General features: G+C 39.7%; 2 pseudogenes; both read right to left on the reverse strand.

The window, feature by feature from the left end:
• Nucleotides 1-1,021: 1,021 nt before the first annotated feature.
• LOC101721761 (mitochondrial fission factor pseudogene) lies at nucleotides 1,022-1,901 on the reverse strand (annotated as a pseudogene).
• Nucleotides 1,902-7,047: 5,146 nt separating this feature from the next.
• LOC101721408 (non-histone chromosomal protein HMG-14 pseudogene) lies at nucleotides 7,048-7,370 on the reverse strand (annotated as a pseudogene).
• Between the last annotated feature and the right edge of the window lie 5,740 nt (nucleotides 7,371-13,110).

Consider the following 13,110-nt stretch of genomic DNA (forward strand, 5'->3'; position numbering starts at 1 on the left):
GTTATTTTCCTGCTGTTGACTCTTTTATTTTTTATTTTTCCCCCCTCTCCCTTTAATTTCTGGCTTTGCTTGGGGGATTTGTTCTGTTGGGCCTTATGGAGTTGTGACCTTCATTGTCTTTTTCTAGGATATTGTTTAGAATTTTTTGGAGTGCTGGTTTGGAGTTTCTCAGGTGTTCTTTCTAGTGGAAGTATCTTATTTCCCCATCAATTTTGAAAGACAGTTTTCCAGGATACATCAGTCTAGGTTGGAGGTTGTTTTCTCTTAGGGCATGAAACACCTCACTCCAGGCTCTCCTTGATTTGAGGATTTGTGTTGAAAAGTCTGCTGTAATTCTGATGGGCTTTTCTTTGTATCCGATTTGTTTCTTGTCTCTAATTGCTTGTAATATTTTGTTCTTCTTTTGGGTTTCCGGGATCTTGATTATTATATGTCTAGGTGTAGCTTTTTTTTTTATCATGGCTAGTTGGAGTCCTATATGCCTCACTTATCTGTAGGTCAAATTCTTTCTCTCTGTTTGGGAAGTTTTCTGTCATTAATTCTGTTTTTTAACGTTGGTTGACAGTTTATTAAATACATTACATTTGTACCTTATTTCTTAGTTTTTTTTTAATTGTTCACACACGGACCTAGTAAAAATGTACTTTATAGAAAACTATCTGCAAAACTAAAATGAAAACAATGCACAACCACACACATATTAGATGAACTGTTAGGAATTAATTTAATTTGAACAGGTGACCATAAAATATTAGGTGGTTTGATTTTCTTAAATCTGGTACCAGACCATAACTTCAAATGTGTTAATGTTGAAAGGTAGTGCAAAGATGTCTATTAACAAAACTGCTTAATAATGTTGAGAAACAGCACAAAACACTTTTTCTTTTACAGATACCTTTCTAAATCCATTCTAGATGCATTCTCTCTCCCTTTCAGAGAATCAGTTGTGCAGACTGATGAGGTGAAAAATCAATTTCTTTAAAAAAAAAAAACACAAAGTAGAGCCTATTTCCAAAACATGCAAAAGAATTTTACGTAAGGTGTTATTGCAGAACTAGCTTAAAGGGAATACAGCTGAGGGACAGAATATACCTTTACTTCTACAAATAAAGGTCCTTTCCCCTACTTTCTGGAAGAAATACATTGTTTAGGGTAAGGGCTATTAAACGGCGTACAGCGCAAAGACAAAAACAAAGAGTGTGTAAATCCTTTGTATTTCCAGCCGGTGAGACAATATACTTGAGTGCTGAGGTTACCTCTAGCGGACGAAACCAGAGCCAGCTATTAAGCAGCCAGAATGCAACAGTAATTGAATACATGACCATTTCTCTTTTAGCACGTTTTTTGTTCTCCTCTTCTAGAAGTTGCAGACGTCTATTTAGTTTGATTATCTGTCATCTTAATGAAGCTGCATCTACAACATTCATGTCATCTGCTGCCCCTTCAACTGTTGGATCTATACTTGAAATGCCATACATAGAATCATTTCTGACCAGCTGTCCATTTTGGCGAACAGCATTTTCACTCATAGAGCGCTCTTTTTAGCCTGCCAACTGCACGGATCTGTTCATCATTTTGAGGGGTTGGAGGAGGTCTTTCTAAGTCCAGAAAATCTAGTGGTCTTTCATTTAGTGTAAGTACACGACGTGGTGCTTTTAGTGCCAGAGGCTTTAGAGGAGTTGACTGAATAAGGTCAAGATCTGCTGGTCTTGAAAATCAAATGTCTTCATTATTTCCTGCTACAACAATCCTCTCTGGAACTTGCATTATCACACTAGCATTTGGAACGCCTTTTTGGAATTCTTGTTCCAGGTCAGCATTTGATGGTGCTGCTTTTAATTTTTCCGGGACCTTCATTCACTGACTAATACCTTCGGTGTATTTCATTTCATACTGAATTTGACTAATTTCTGCCATCTCAGCAGCAGTGGGAGAAGGAGACACTGCCACACTAACCAAATGTGTACCAAGTACCACTTGCTGTTGGCACTGTTTCTGTGCTTCATATTAAATCCTTAATTTGCTTCACTGTGCATGGGCTGGACTTAGAGCCACTTGTGTCCCCCTGGGCCCTCCACAGAGTCCCACAGAGGGGCTGCCACCCACCAGCTCCAGGGGTGCTCTCAGAGGCCGTTCATTGCCCGAGCGCCTGCCGTGAGCAGCCCAGGCAAGACACCTGCAGAGTGGCCCGCCGAGGGCAGGGACCTTCTGTCATTAATTCTACAAACAGATTTTTTTAAATGTCATTTGTATTCTTTCCTGCTTTTTTGTGGATTCCTATCAGTCTTATATTATTCTTCTTTGCATCATCTAGGAGCTGCTGGATCAATTTCTCATGGTCCCTTACTATTTTTAACAGATCTCTCTTTTCATGGTCACTGACTGCAATCCTGTCTTCTATATTTGAAATTCTGTCTTCACATTGGCTCATTCTGCTGAGAATGCTTTCAATAGAGTTTTTAATCTCCTGGATATCTGTTTGAATCATGGATTCCATTTCTTTCCTGTGTTGGGCATTCATGGTTTCCATTTCTTTCCTATGCTGGGCATTCGTGGCTTCCATCATGATCCTGAGCTCATCTATTTTTTTTTTTTTTTTGTATCTGTTTCTGTTCTAGAGATAGAGCAGAAGTGGTCTGTAACATCTTTTTTGGTCATGCTAGTCCAGTTTTGTCTTTCATTCTGCTTCCCATCTCTGTAGTTGTCTGGGAAATTATTTTTGCTTTGAATTTTTCTAGAGCCTCATTCATCTGTTTTGTTACTTCCTGTGCTATCAGTTCAAGGTGTTCAGGTGGTTGATTATCAGATATTTCCACCTCATTTCCCCCAGAATTTGCCTTTGGTGAGCTGGAAGTCTGGGTTTGTGCCTTGCTTAGGTGTCTTCTCATTTCTATTTTTGTTGTTGGTACTGTTTTTGATTTAATTCCTGGGTTGGTACTTCAATATTGCTTATTGTAAGTATCTTTGTTGCTTGTATTTAGAACTCTCACAGAATGATTGCTTCTGAGAGGTGTCTTCCAGATACAGTTGGTCTTTAGCTTTTGAGTCTCTAATGACTCTTCAGCAATCTTGTTTTCAGTATACTAGGAAGGACAACTGATTAGATCAATCACAACACCTTAGCCCACATGATACAGTCAGCAGCAACAATAACATCAAGCACAGCTTAGAAAATGACAATTTGTGGTAGTTATTAATCTATCACCTTTACCCATGTGAATTAAAACAAAATAGAGGACCAACCAAAAATATGTTTATAGTGAATAAACTCTTCAATATAGCAACTTTACCCTCTGGGATGGGGGCTTAGAAGGAGTTGGGGAGGGAGGGATAGATAGGTACAAGGATAGGGAAAGGTTAGAAGTGAAGCCAGAGGATACAGGAAGATCACAAAAACTCTAGCAAATTGTTGAAGACAAGAGGAAAAGATAAAATGAAAGAAAGACAAGAACAGAACAACCTAACAACAATAGGGAAGCTAGAAACTGTATTCACTTTTCTTTAGAACAAATGACAATTGAGAGAAGGAAAAAGAACAAAAGAAAAAAAGAGATCTGAATTAGGACAGTAATATGAACAAAAAAGGGAGAGAGATGATGATCAAGGTGGGAGAGAGAGAGAGAGAAGAAAAAAAGAGAAAAAATCTGAAAGGAGAAAAAAAATTAAAAATAAGAGAAAATAATAACTTTGAGGGACAGGATTTTAGCTCAGTGGTTCTGCTGCCTGCCTCACAAGTGCAAGGTCCTGAGTTTGATCCCCAGTACCAAAAAATCCCACAAACTTTGAAAATAAAAAATAAAAACAGAGGGCCTCCTTCAGGGTATGTCTTTGCTGTCACAATAGACAACATGGACAGCAGTGTGCAGATCTAAGTCAATTAGTCTCAGCAAGTTAGCAGCAGTCCCCTGAGATTCAGGCTGATTTCTGGCTGCAAGGCCCAAATTGAGCTCCCTGACCTCCTGCTGGGTTGAACTCTGGAAGATTCTATCACAGATTCCAGCTGCCCTTCCCCTGAAAATAGTCCAGGTTCCCATGGAAGGTGGTTATCCCTCCAACTTACCGACTAAGGTGGTCTGGTATGCCTTTATTGCAGAGATTTTCTTCACTTTTCCAATGGGCTTCAATTTTCATCAAGGAGCCTGAGAGAAACCCTCTTTCTGTTGTTCACTTCTGCTCCATCTTCTGGAGCTCAGAACAATGTCCTTTATGTCCCCCTGGACCTCTGTGGTGTGGATCCAGGTAATAGCTCAGCACAGATGTGAGGGGGGGTGTTGCTGGCCCCTGCATGGCTCACTTCCTCAGCACTGGGGTGGTCTCCTCCTCAACGTTCAGGGACAGTGGTACAGTGGCCTGCACAGCTCATCTCGGGACGCGGCGGGGCCCTGCTTCATCGCATTTTTAAACGTATAATGATTTTTTTTAGAGGTGAAATCATTTGCTGGCTGTTTATTTTTTGGTACAACCAGAAAATAGTGGGATATTGAATTATGACAGGCCTTGACTGTCTTTGGTGTCAGCTCAACATTCCATAGGTGGAGGTTAGTTTTATATCCTGAAATATAAAGGATACTAAATAGCAATTTGGAGTCACAGTCATGGATTTAATATGTCTTTGTATATATATTGGTACCGGGGATTAAACTCAGGACCCCATGCTTGCAAGTCAGGCAGCAGAACCACTGAGCTAAATCCCCAGCCCCAGAGTCTTTAAATGACTTCTATTCCCTTGTTGTTGTTGTTTTTGCTACCGGGTATAGAACTCAGGTCCTTGTGCTTGTACAGCAGGTGGCGAAACCACTGAGCTAAATCCCCAGCCCCCCTTGTTGTTTTTAACAGAACTGTTTCCAAAAGAAAAGTACTTCCTGATTATTGCCTGTCAGAATTGTGTGCGGTCTGTAAGGTCTTTTTTGGTCATGCTAGTCCAGTTTGTCTAATTTTGTTAATTTGCTGTGAAAGATAGAAAATTTGAATAAGTGCTGTATATGATATGAAATTGTGAATCAGTGGGACTTAAATAACCCTTTATCACCATTTGAAGATACTGGTACTCAATCCACTTATGGAAAATTTGCCTCCAAATTTGAAGCTGGAAAGTCACTGGAATAACTGAAAAAGAAACAATACACAGTTTTTTAGATTTCTGGTATGCATGTTACAAATTGTGTATAAAGTGAAGTGTCTGTACTGATCCTCGACACAACCAATAAAATCTCAAATATGAATAAAAAGAAAATTACAAGGAGGTAAACATCTAAAGGAGAAGGGGAAGTGGGAGGGATAGGGGAAAGGAAATAAGGGCAAAGAAAAAATATGAGAAAAGGAAAAAAAATGGAAACAAAATCTTTACAAATAGAGAAGGGTGGAGGGGGTGAAGGGAGGGCAGGGGAAGGGGAAAAAATAAGAACCAAGATATTCATGTAATGGCACAAGATCCCAATGATGTATATAAATGTATTTTATACCTAAAATGTACCAATAAACTTAATGGGGAAGAAAAAAAAAGAAAATTACAGTACTCTGAAAAAAGAGATCAAAGAGGATATCAGAAAATTAAAATATACCCCTTGCTCATGGGTAGGAAGATCCAACATCGTGAAGATGGGCATACTCCCAAAATTGTTATACAGATTTAATTCAATCCCAATCAAAATACCATTAGCATACCTCAATGAACTAGATAAACCATCCCTAAAATTCATTTGGAATCAAAAGAGACCTAGAATAGGAAAAACAATTCTGGCCCACAAAGGCAAGAGAGGAGGCATCACAATTCCTGACTTGAAATTATACTACAGAGCTACTGTGATAAAACAGCATGATACTGGCAAAAAACAAACAAACCCCAGACATGAACATTAATGGAACAGATTAGAAGATGCAGAAAGAACCTCAAACACACTCAACTACCTTATCTTTGACAGAAATTTTACCAACTGTTCCTCAAACAAAGGACTACTATCTAGAATATATGAAGAACTCAAAAATAATCAGACCCCCCCAAATTTAAAGACCCAATTCAAAAATGGGCATCTGAAATGAACAGATATTTCTCAGACAAAGAAGTAAAAGCAGCAAATAAACATATGAAAAATGTTCAACATCACTGGTCATTCAAGAGATGCAGATGAAAACAACACTGAGATTCCACCTCACCCCAGAAAGAATGGCTGCTATCAAGCAATCAACCAACAGCAAATGCCGGCAGGGTTGTGGGGAGAAAGGAACCCTTCTCCATGGTTGGTGGGAGTGCAGCCTGGTGCAACCACTATGGAAATCAATATTCAGATACCTCAAAAAACTAGGATTCGAGGTCTCATTTGACCCAGCTATTCCTCTGCCAGGTATCTTCCCAAAGAATTGAAAGAATCATGCCACAGTGATATATGCACACCCATATTTATAGTGGCACAGTTTGTAACAGCAAAAGCTTGGAAACAACCCAAGTGCCCATCAACAAGAGACTGAATAAAGAGGATGTGGTTTTTTTATAAAATGGAGTACTACTCAGCCATAAAGAACAAGAAACTAGAGATTTTTATAGCTAAATGGATGTACATTGAGGCCATACTCTTAAGTGAAATAAATAGGCCAAACGTGGTAGTACCAAATAGTTTCTGGTGTGAAAAACTAAAAGCGTAAATAAGGATTGAAATGCATAATTGATAATTGAAATACGAAGAAAAGATCTAAAGGAGTAGGGGAAATGGGAGGGGCAGGGGAAAGGAAAGAAGGGAAAAGAAAAAAACATGAGAAAAGGAAAAAATGGAAACAAAGTCTTTTTAAATAGGGAAGGGTGGAGGGGGTGAAGGGAGGGCAGGGGAATGGGGAAAAAATAAGAACCAAGATACACCATGTACAGGTACAAGATCCCAATGATGAAAGTAACTGTATTGTATACCTAAAATGTACCAATAAACTTAATTTTTAAAATGCGATGAGGTGGCATTCCCTCCCTTTTAAAACTGTTTCTAGAGCTACTAAAAACCTGCATTTACAAAATAGTTGATAAAAATACTACTCTGGATTGTATAAGAAGGGAGACAGGTATCACTGATAAGGCACAGTGTGTGCTCGGTCAGACTCGGCTTCTTTCTCCTCTGTTTCGTCGGAGGCTGCACTCTCATTGTTTTTATTTTCTCCGTTTTCCACGAGTAAATCTTCCTTAGTTTCTTGATTAGCCACTTCAGCCTGTTTTCCTTTTGGTCCCTCTTTCCTTGCACTTTTTTATCGGAAGATTTATCCTTTCCCGCTGTCTTTTTTGGATTCATTTCCACTTTTGCAGGAGCAGGTTTAGCCAACAACCTTGCCGATCTCCTCTTGGGCTCCTCCTTGGCTGCCCCTTCGGAGGAGCTGACTTTCCTCTTGGGCATCTTGGCAGCGCAGGGGGCACGTGCAGAAGCTGCGGGCTGAGGCACACAGGAGCCTTGCGGAGCTACGCTGCTCGGCCCTTGCCCTCCTCGTCATTTTCAATGTAAAGATCTTTTACTTCCTTTGTGAGATTGATCTCTAAGTATTTCATTTTTTTATGCTATTGTGAAAGGTATTATTTCATTAATTTTTCTCTCCCTCTGTGAGTTTGTTATTTGTGTACAAGAATGCTATTGATTTTTGAGTGTTGGTTTTGTCGATAATGAATTTGGTTATTAAATCTAGAAGTCTTTTGGTAGAATTTTTGGGGTCTTCTATCTAAAGTACCATGTCATCTGCAAATAATGATAATTTAACTTCTTCCTTTCCTATCTTTATTCCTTTTATTTCTTTCTCTTGTCTGATTACTCCAGCTGATGTTCCCAGAAAAATATTGAATAGGAGTGGTGACAGTGGACATCCTGGTCTTGTTCCCGATTTTAGAGGGAAAGCTTTCAGTTTTTGACCATTTAGTATGATGTTGGCTATTGCTTGGTCATAGGTAGCCTTTATCAGATTGAGATAAAAACAATCTATTCCAATTTTCTGTAGGGTATTTTTTTTAATCATGAATGAGTATAGGACTTTGTCAAATATTTTTTCTGCATCTATTGAGATGATCATGTGATTTTTGTCTTTGGTTCTATTGATATGGTATGTTACATTTATTAACTTGCATATGTTGAGCCATCCCTGCATCCCTGGGATGAATCCTACTTGGTCATGGTATCTGATCTTTTTGATGATTTGAGGCATTCTGTTTGTCAGTATCTTATTGAGGATTTTTGCATCAATGTTCATTAGGGAGATTGACCTGTAGTTCTCTTTTTTGGTTGGATCCTTCTCTGGTTTTGGTATCAGAGTAATACTAGCTTCCAGGAATGATTTTTGGAGTATTACTTCCCTTTCAATTTCATTGATGAGTTTGAAGAGTAGTGACATTAGAGCTTCTCTAAATTTCTTGAAGAATTCAGCAGTCAAACCCTCAGGGCCTGAGTTTTTCATTTTTGGTAGGTTTTTATTACATTTTCAATTTCATTGACTGATATTGGTTTATTTAAAATTTTTATATCTTCATGATTCATCTTGGTAATTCACAGGTATCTAGGAATCTGTCCATTTCTTCTGTGTTTTTCATTTTACTAGAGTACAGATTCTCGAAATAGATATTGATGGTCTTCTAGATTTCTACAAGAACCATTGTGACTTTACCCTTTTCATTCTTAATGGCATGAATTTGAGACTTTCCTTTCCTTTTTTTGATAAGGTTGGCTAAGAGTTTGTCGATTTTATTTAATCTTTCAAAGAACCAACTCTTCTTTTGATTGGTGAGTTGAGCCCATTTACCTTGATGGTTATAACTGAAATGTATTGACTTATCCTTGTCACATTCTTGTTCTGCTGTTAGTTCCCTGTCTTTACCCTCTGTTTAATTGCTTGCCCTGACTAGTGGCTTTTTTCTACTGGTGTTCTTGGAGTTGTGGCCTTCATTATCTCATTCTAAAATATTTTTCAGGGCATTTTGTAGAGCTGGTAGCCATGAATTTCTTCAGTTGTTCTTTGTCGTGGAAGTATCTTCTTTCTCCATTGAATTGAAAGATAGTTTTGCAGGGTACATCAATCTGGGTTGAAGGTTGTTTTCTTTCAGAACTTGGAATACTTCACTCCAAGCTCTCCTTGACTTAAGGAGTTGCATTGAGAAGTCTGCTGTAATTCTGATGGGCCTTCACTTGTAGGTGATTTGTTTCTTTTCTCTAACAGCTTTTAATATTCTGTTCTTCTGCTGAATTGTTGGGGATCTTAATAATTATATGCTTTGATGTAGATTTATTTTGGTCATGGCTCATTGGAGTTCTATATCATGGTTTGGGTCTAGATGTCCTCCCAAAGCCTCATGTGGTCATAGGCTTGATCTAGAGTGTGTGAAGCTGGAATTGATTCACGATGCAATGCTAGGCTCAAGGGCACTAGGATTAAAGGTGTGAGTGCTACCCACTCTAAGTAGTCAGAGTAAGGTAAAAGGGGCAGGGAGACGCTGTTAATGCCTTCTCGTTGCCTTTGCTACCTTGTGTGTACCACGTTATTCATCCTCTGCAATTCCTGTTTGCCATCCCTGCCTTGGATCCAGCCAATTATGGACTGAAACCTCTATGAACTATAAGCCAAATAAACCCCTTCCCTTGGCTTTTGGTGCTGGGGATTTTGTCTCAGCAACAAGAGAAAAGTAACTAACACATTCTATATGCCTCATTTTTTTTTTTGCATGACAATTTTTTTCCATGTTTGAGAAGTTTTCTATGAATACTTCTTTGAGCAGGCTTTGTAATGGTTTTTTCACTATCTCCAACTCTCTCATTGACCCTAATCAATCTAATATTGTTCTTCTTTGCATCATCTTGTAATTCTTGGATTGATTTTTCATGGTCCCTTGCCATTTTTAAGATATCTTCTTTTCATGGTCGTTAACTGCATTCCTGTCTTCTAGTTCAGAAATTTTGTCCTCGTGTTCATTTAATCTATTACATATACTTTCAATGGAATTTTTAATCTCCTGGATGTCTGTTTGAATCTGTTTCATGGATTCCATTTCTTTCCTACATTGGCCATTCATGGTTTTCATCATTTTCTTAAGCTCCTCTATTTTTTATCTGTTTCTACTCCAGATTCATTGAGCATGTCTTTCATTTCGATCATCATTTTTTATAGAGATTATTATCTTGTTTTCTTATTGCTGCTTCTATCATCTCAGAAAAATCAGGGAGGTGACTTCTGATTTCCTCTACCTCGTTGACTCCTGGACATATCCTAGGTGAGCTGGAGGTCTGGAATTGCATTTTGCTTCTGGGTCTTATCATTTTCTATTTTTTAAATTTTATTTTGTTTTCTGTGCTGATGGTTATAAATTTCTTACAGCAGATAGCTTTATCACTAGTATCAAGACTTCTCCAGGAAATGTCTATTTTTCAGAGATGTCTTCTGGGCATGTGTGATTCTTGGTCTTTGTGTGGGTCCCAAGATCCTACCTTCCCAATTTATTAAGGATCAGAAGTTGCTATTTATTTGGCTCAGCACCCAGTCATTTGATACTGGACTATAGTGGTGTTTATGGCCCAGACAATCTCAGTATTGTCGTGCAAGCGAGGACAACTAATTACAACAGGTAGGACATCCTGGCTAAAGGACTACAAGTAGCAATATCAATAGCCTCAAGCACAGCCCAGAAACTGACAAACTGTGGTAACTATTAATTTGGTACCTTTAACCTAGGAGCAAGATCTACAGTTATATAACACAATCCAACATAAACCAGTAGCTTGTATGCAATAAGTTTCCCCTTAGTGGAGTGATTTTACCCTCTCGGGGGGATTTAAGAGAGACAGTGGGCAAAACAGAGAGATAAATGGAGGGAAATGTAGTAGAGGCAAGACTGGAGAACAACAGATGATCACCCAAGGTTTGGGTAACTGGAGAAGAGGGCAGGAGAAAAAGCATGAAGAATAAAGCAAAGGAATATCAAAATGAATCAGAAAGACAAGAGACGATTTTCACTCACATGAAAATGTAATCTCAAGAGAGATAGTTGAGGAAAGAGAGGAGGATGATTAGAACAAGATAAACATAAAGGTAAAAATGTAAAAAAAAAAAAAAAGGAAAGAGGAAACAAAACCAACAAAGAACAGAAAAAGAAAAACTAAAATTCCTCTGGAGTGCACAGTTCTATGGTAGTGTCCAAGGCAGGTAGTGTACCAGAACTGTGCTGTGTATCCTCACTTGCCAAGTCAGGAAGAGTTTGATCTTGTTGGAGCGAAGGCCGGTCTTCAGCCAGCAGCTTTCTGGATGTCATTGTCTGGCCCACCCGTGTCTCCGTACTGTGGGCTGCTGTGGCGCCCTCGAGAAGGGGCAGCCCAGGGCTGCTCTCATTCCCTTGTACCCTTAGCTCCCCTGTGTCACTCGGTCTTTGCACAGCCTCCTCTGTTTCACCCCCACTGGCACGTCTCTATCTTGTCTGACTTGGGTGGGGGAGCTGCCAACCTTCGATCTCCTCTCCAAAGGGTTCATTACTATTGCTAAAACCCTGAATGTGTCTGTGTCTTTCTCTCAAGCTGCTGGTCACAACTCACTTTTTTCAGCTGCACTGCAGAGAAAAAAACAAAAAAGAGAAAGGGAGGCAGCCCTTCCTTTGGGGAGGGAGCAGAGCTCTAGTCGGCTCTGTGTTTGCCAGTGAAAGTGAAATCCGCAGCCAGGCTGCAGTGCCCTTTTTTGGAGAAGGGCTAAAGAGACCAGAGGCCTTTCCCAGATCTACACCTTTTCAGTCCATCAGTTTCTAGGGGACTTCCCAGTGTGGTGAATTTTGCTCAGCGCTGCCACACTGCTGGTAGCCCTGTGGGCTGGCTGATGCGCTGTTTTATGAAGTCCTGTGCCTGTGTTTCATTTGACCTACTCGTCTTACTTCCGATTGGTTTTGACATCAGGATGTATGTTCTTCCCTTTCTTCCAATTACCTGTGTTTTTAGTTGATTTTTCTCTGAGCTGGTCCAACGTGACTTCTCCTCCTTTCAGCCATGTTGAATCCCACTCTCTCTTGAATTGATAACCATTTTATACTATTTGTGGTTGGGACCAGGGATTTAGCTCAGTGGTGCTGCCGCCTTCCTTGCAAGTGCAAGGTCAAGAGTTCGATCTCTGGTATCAAAAAAAAAAATGTTGTGTTTCAGCTGCAACCATGATAAAATATACTATTTGTGGTAAATAGTTATTCCTTGTTTGCCACTTGCCTGCTTGTGAAGATTTAGAGATTTTCAAAATGAGAAGAAGACACTGGAAGCATGTACTTGGATCACAAGTAACTTGGCCTGCAATTGTTCCACGAGACAAGCAAACATTTCCAAGAAATTTTAACTTGATAAATAAGCGATGTCTTACAGCACAAGTAATACATCACACCAAACACATGATCACAACTGGTTCCTCTCTCTCTCTCCCTCCCTCCCCTTTGATATGCAAGTGCTTTGGATTATGAGCAGAATGAATTATTCTCACAAGCCAAGGTTTTACTGTAGATGTACCACAATATGGCTCTACATCCCAGGCTCACCTGTGGAAGAGCCTGTGAGGGTTTTTTTGTCATTATTGTTCAATTGCTTTTTGATGCTTTGGTGCTTTGTTAAATCATTTCATATTGTCACCAATCAGCTGAGGGCTCTTTTACTCAATTCAGATAGAAATCACAAATTGGCAAAATGCAGTTCCCTTGATGTTAGTGGCTCTAGGCTTTGAATAACAGTGGCTTCAGTCCTTAGTGTTACAACTTTTAGTGTTGTGTCTCTTAGTGACTCCTAGCCACCTCATTAGCTCCTCAGCAGCAGAGCCTGGTAATCCCACTGGTGGCTGTCTGGAGCTCTTCCAGAAGCTTCTGTTGCCTCTCTGGAGTTCTCTGTAGGTCACCGCCAGCCACCGCTGGCCACCACCAGTCAACAATGTACCAGTCTACACTGGTTTCTACCACCCGTCTTTGCTTATTTTCACTAGTTGCCACTGGTCTGCCATTGATCTGCTGCCAGTCTCTGGAATTCTTCAAGGATAGTTGCTTCTAGTGTTACCAGCTCTTTTTAATGTCACCTGCTCAGGCCACACTGCCCAAGATTAGGCTCATGAGAAGGCAGTAGGACTCCCCCCACAGGAAGCCTTTCTTAGGACCTATGC

Source organism: Heterocephalus glaber, unplaced genomic scaffold, assembly GCF_053883595.1.
Source record: "Heterocephalus glaber isolate CG9 unplaced genomic scaffold, H.glaber_assembly_v1.0 deba00001608, whole genome shotgun sequence".
Taxonomy (NCBI): Eukaryota; Metazoa; Chordata; class Mammalia; order Rodentia; family Bathyergidae; genus Heterocephalus; species Heterocephalus glaber.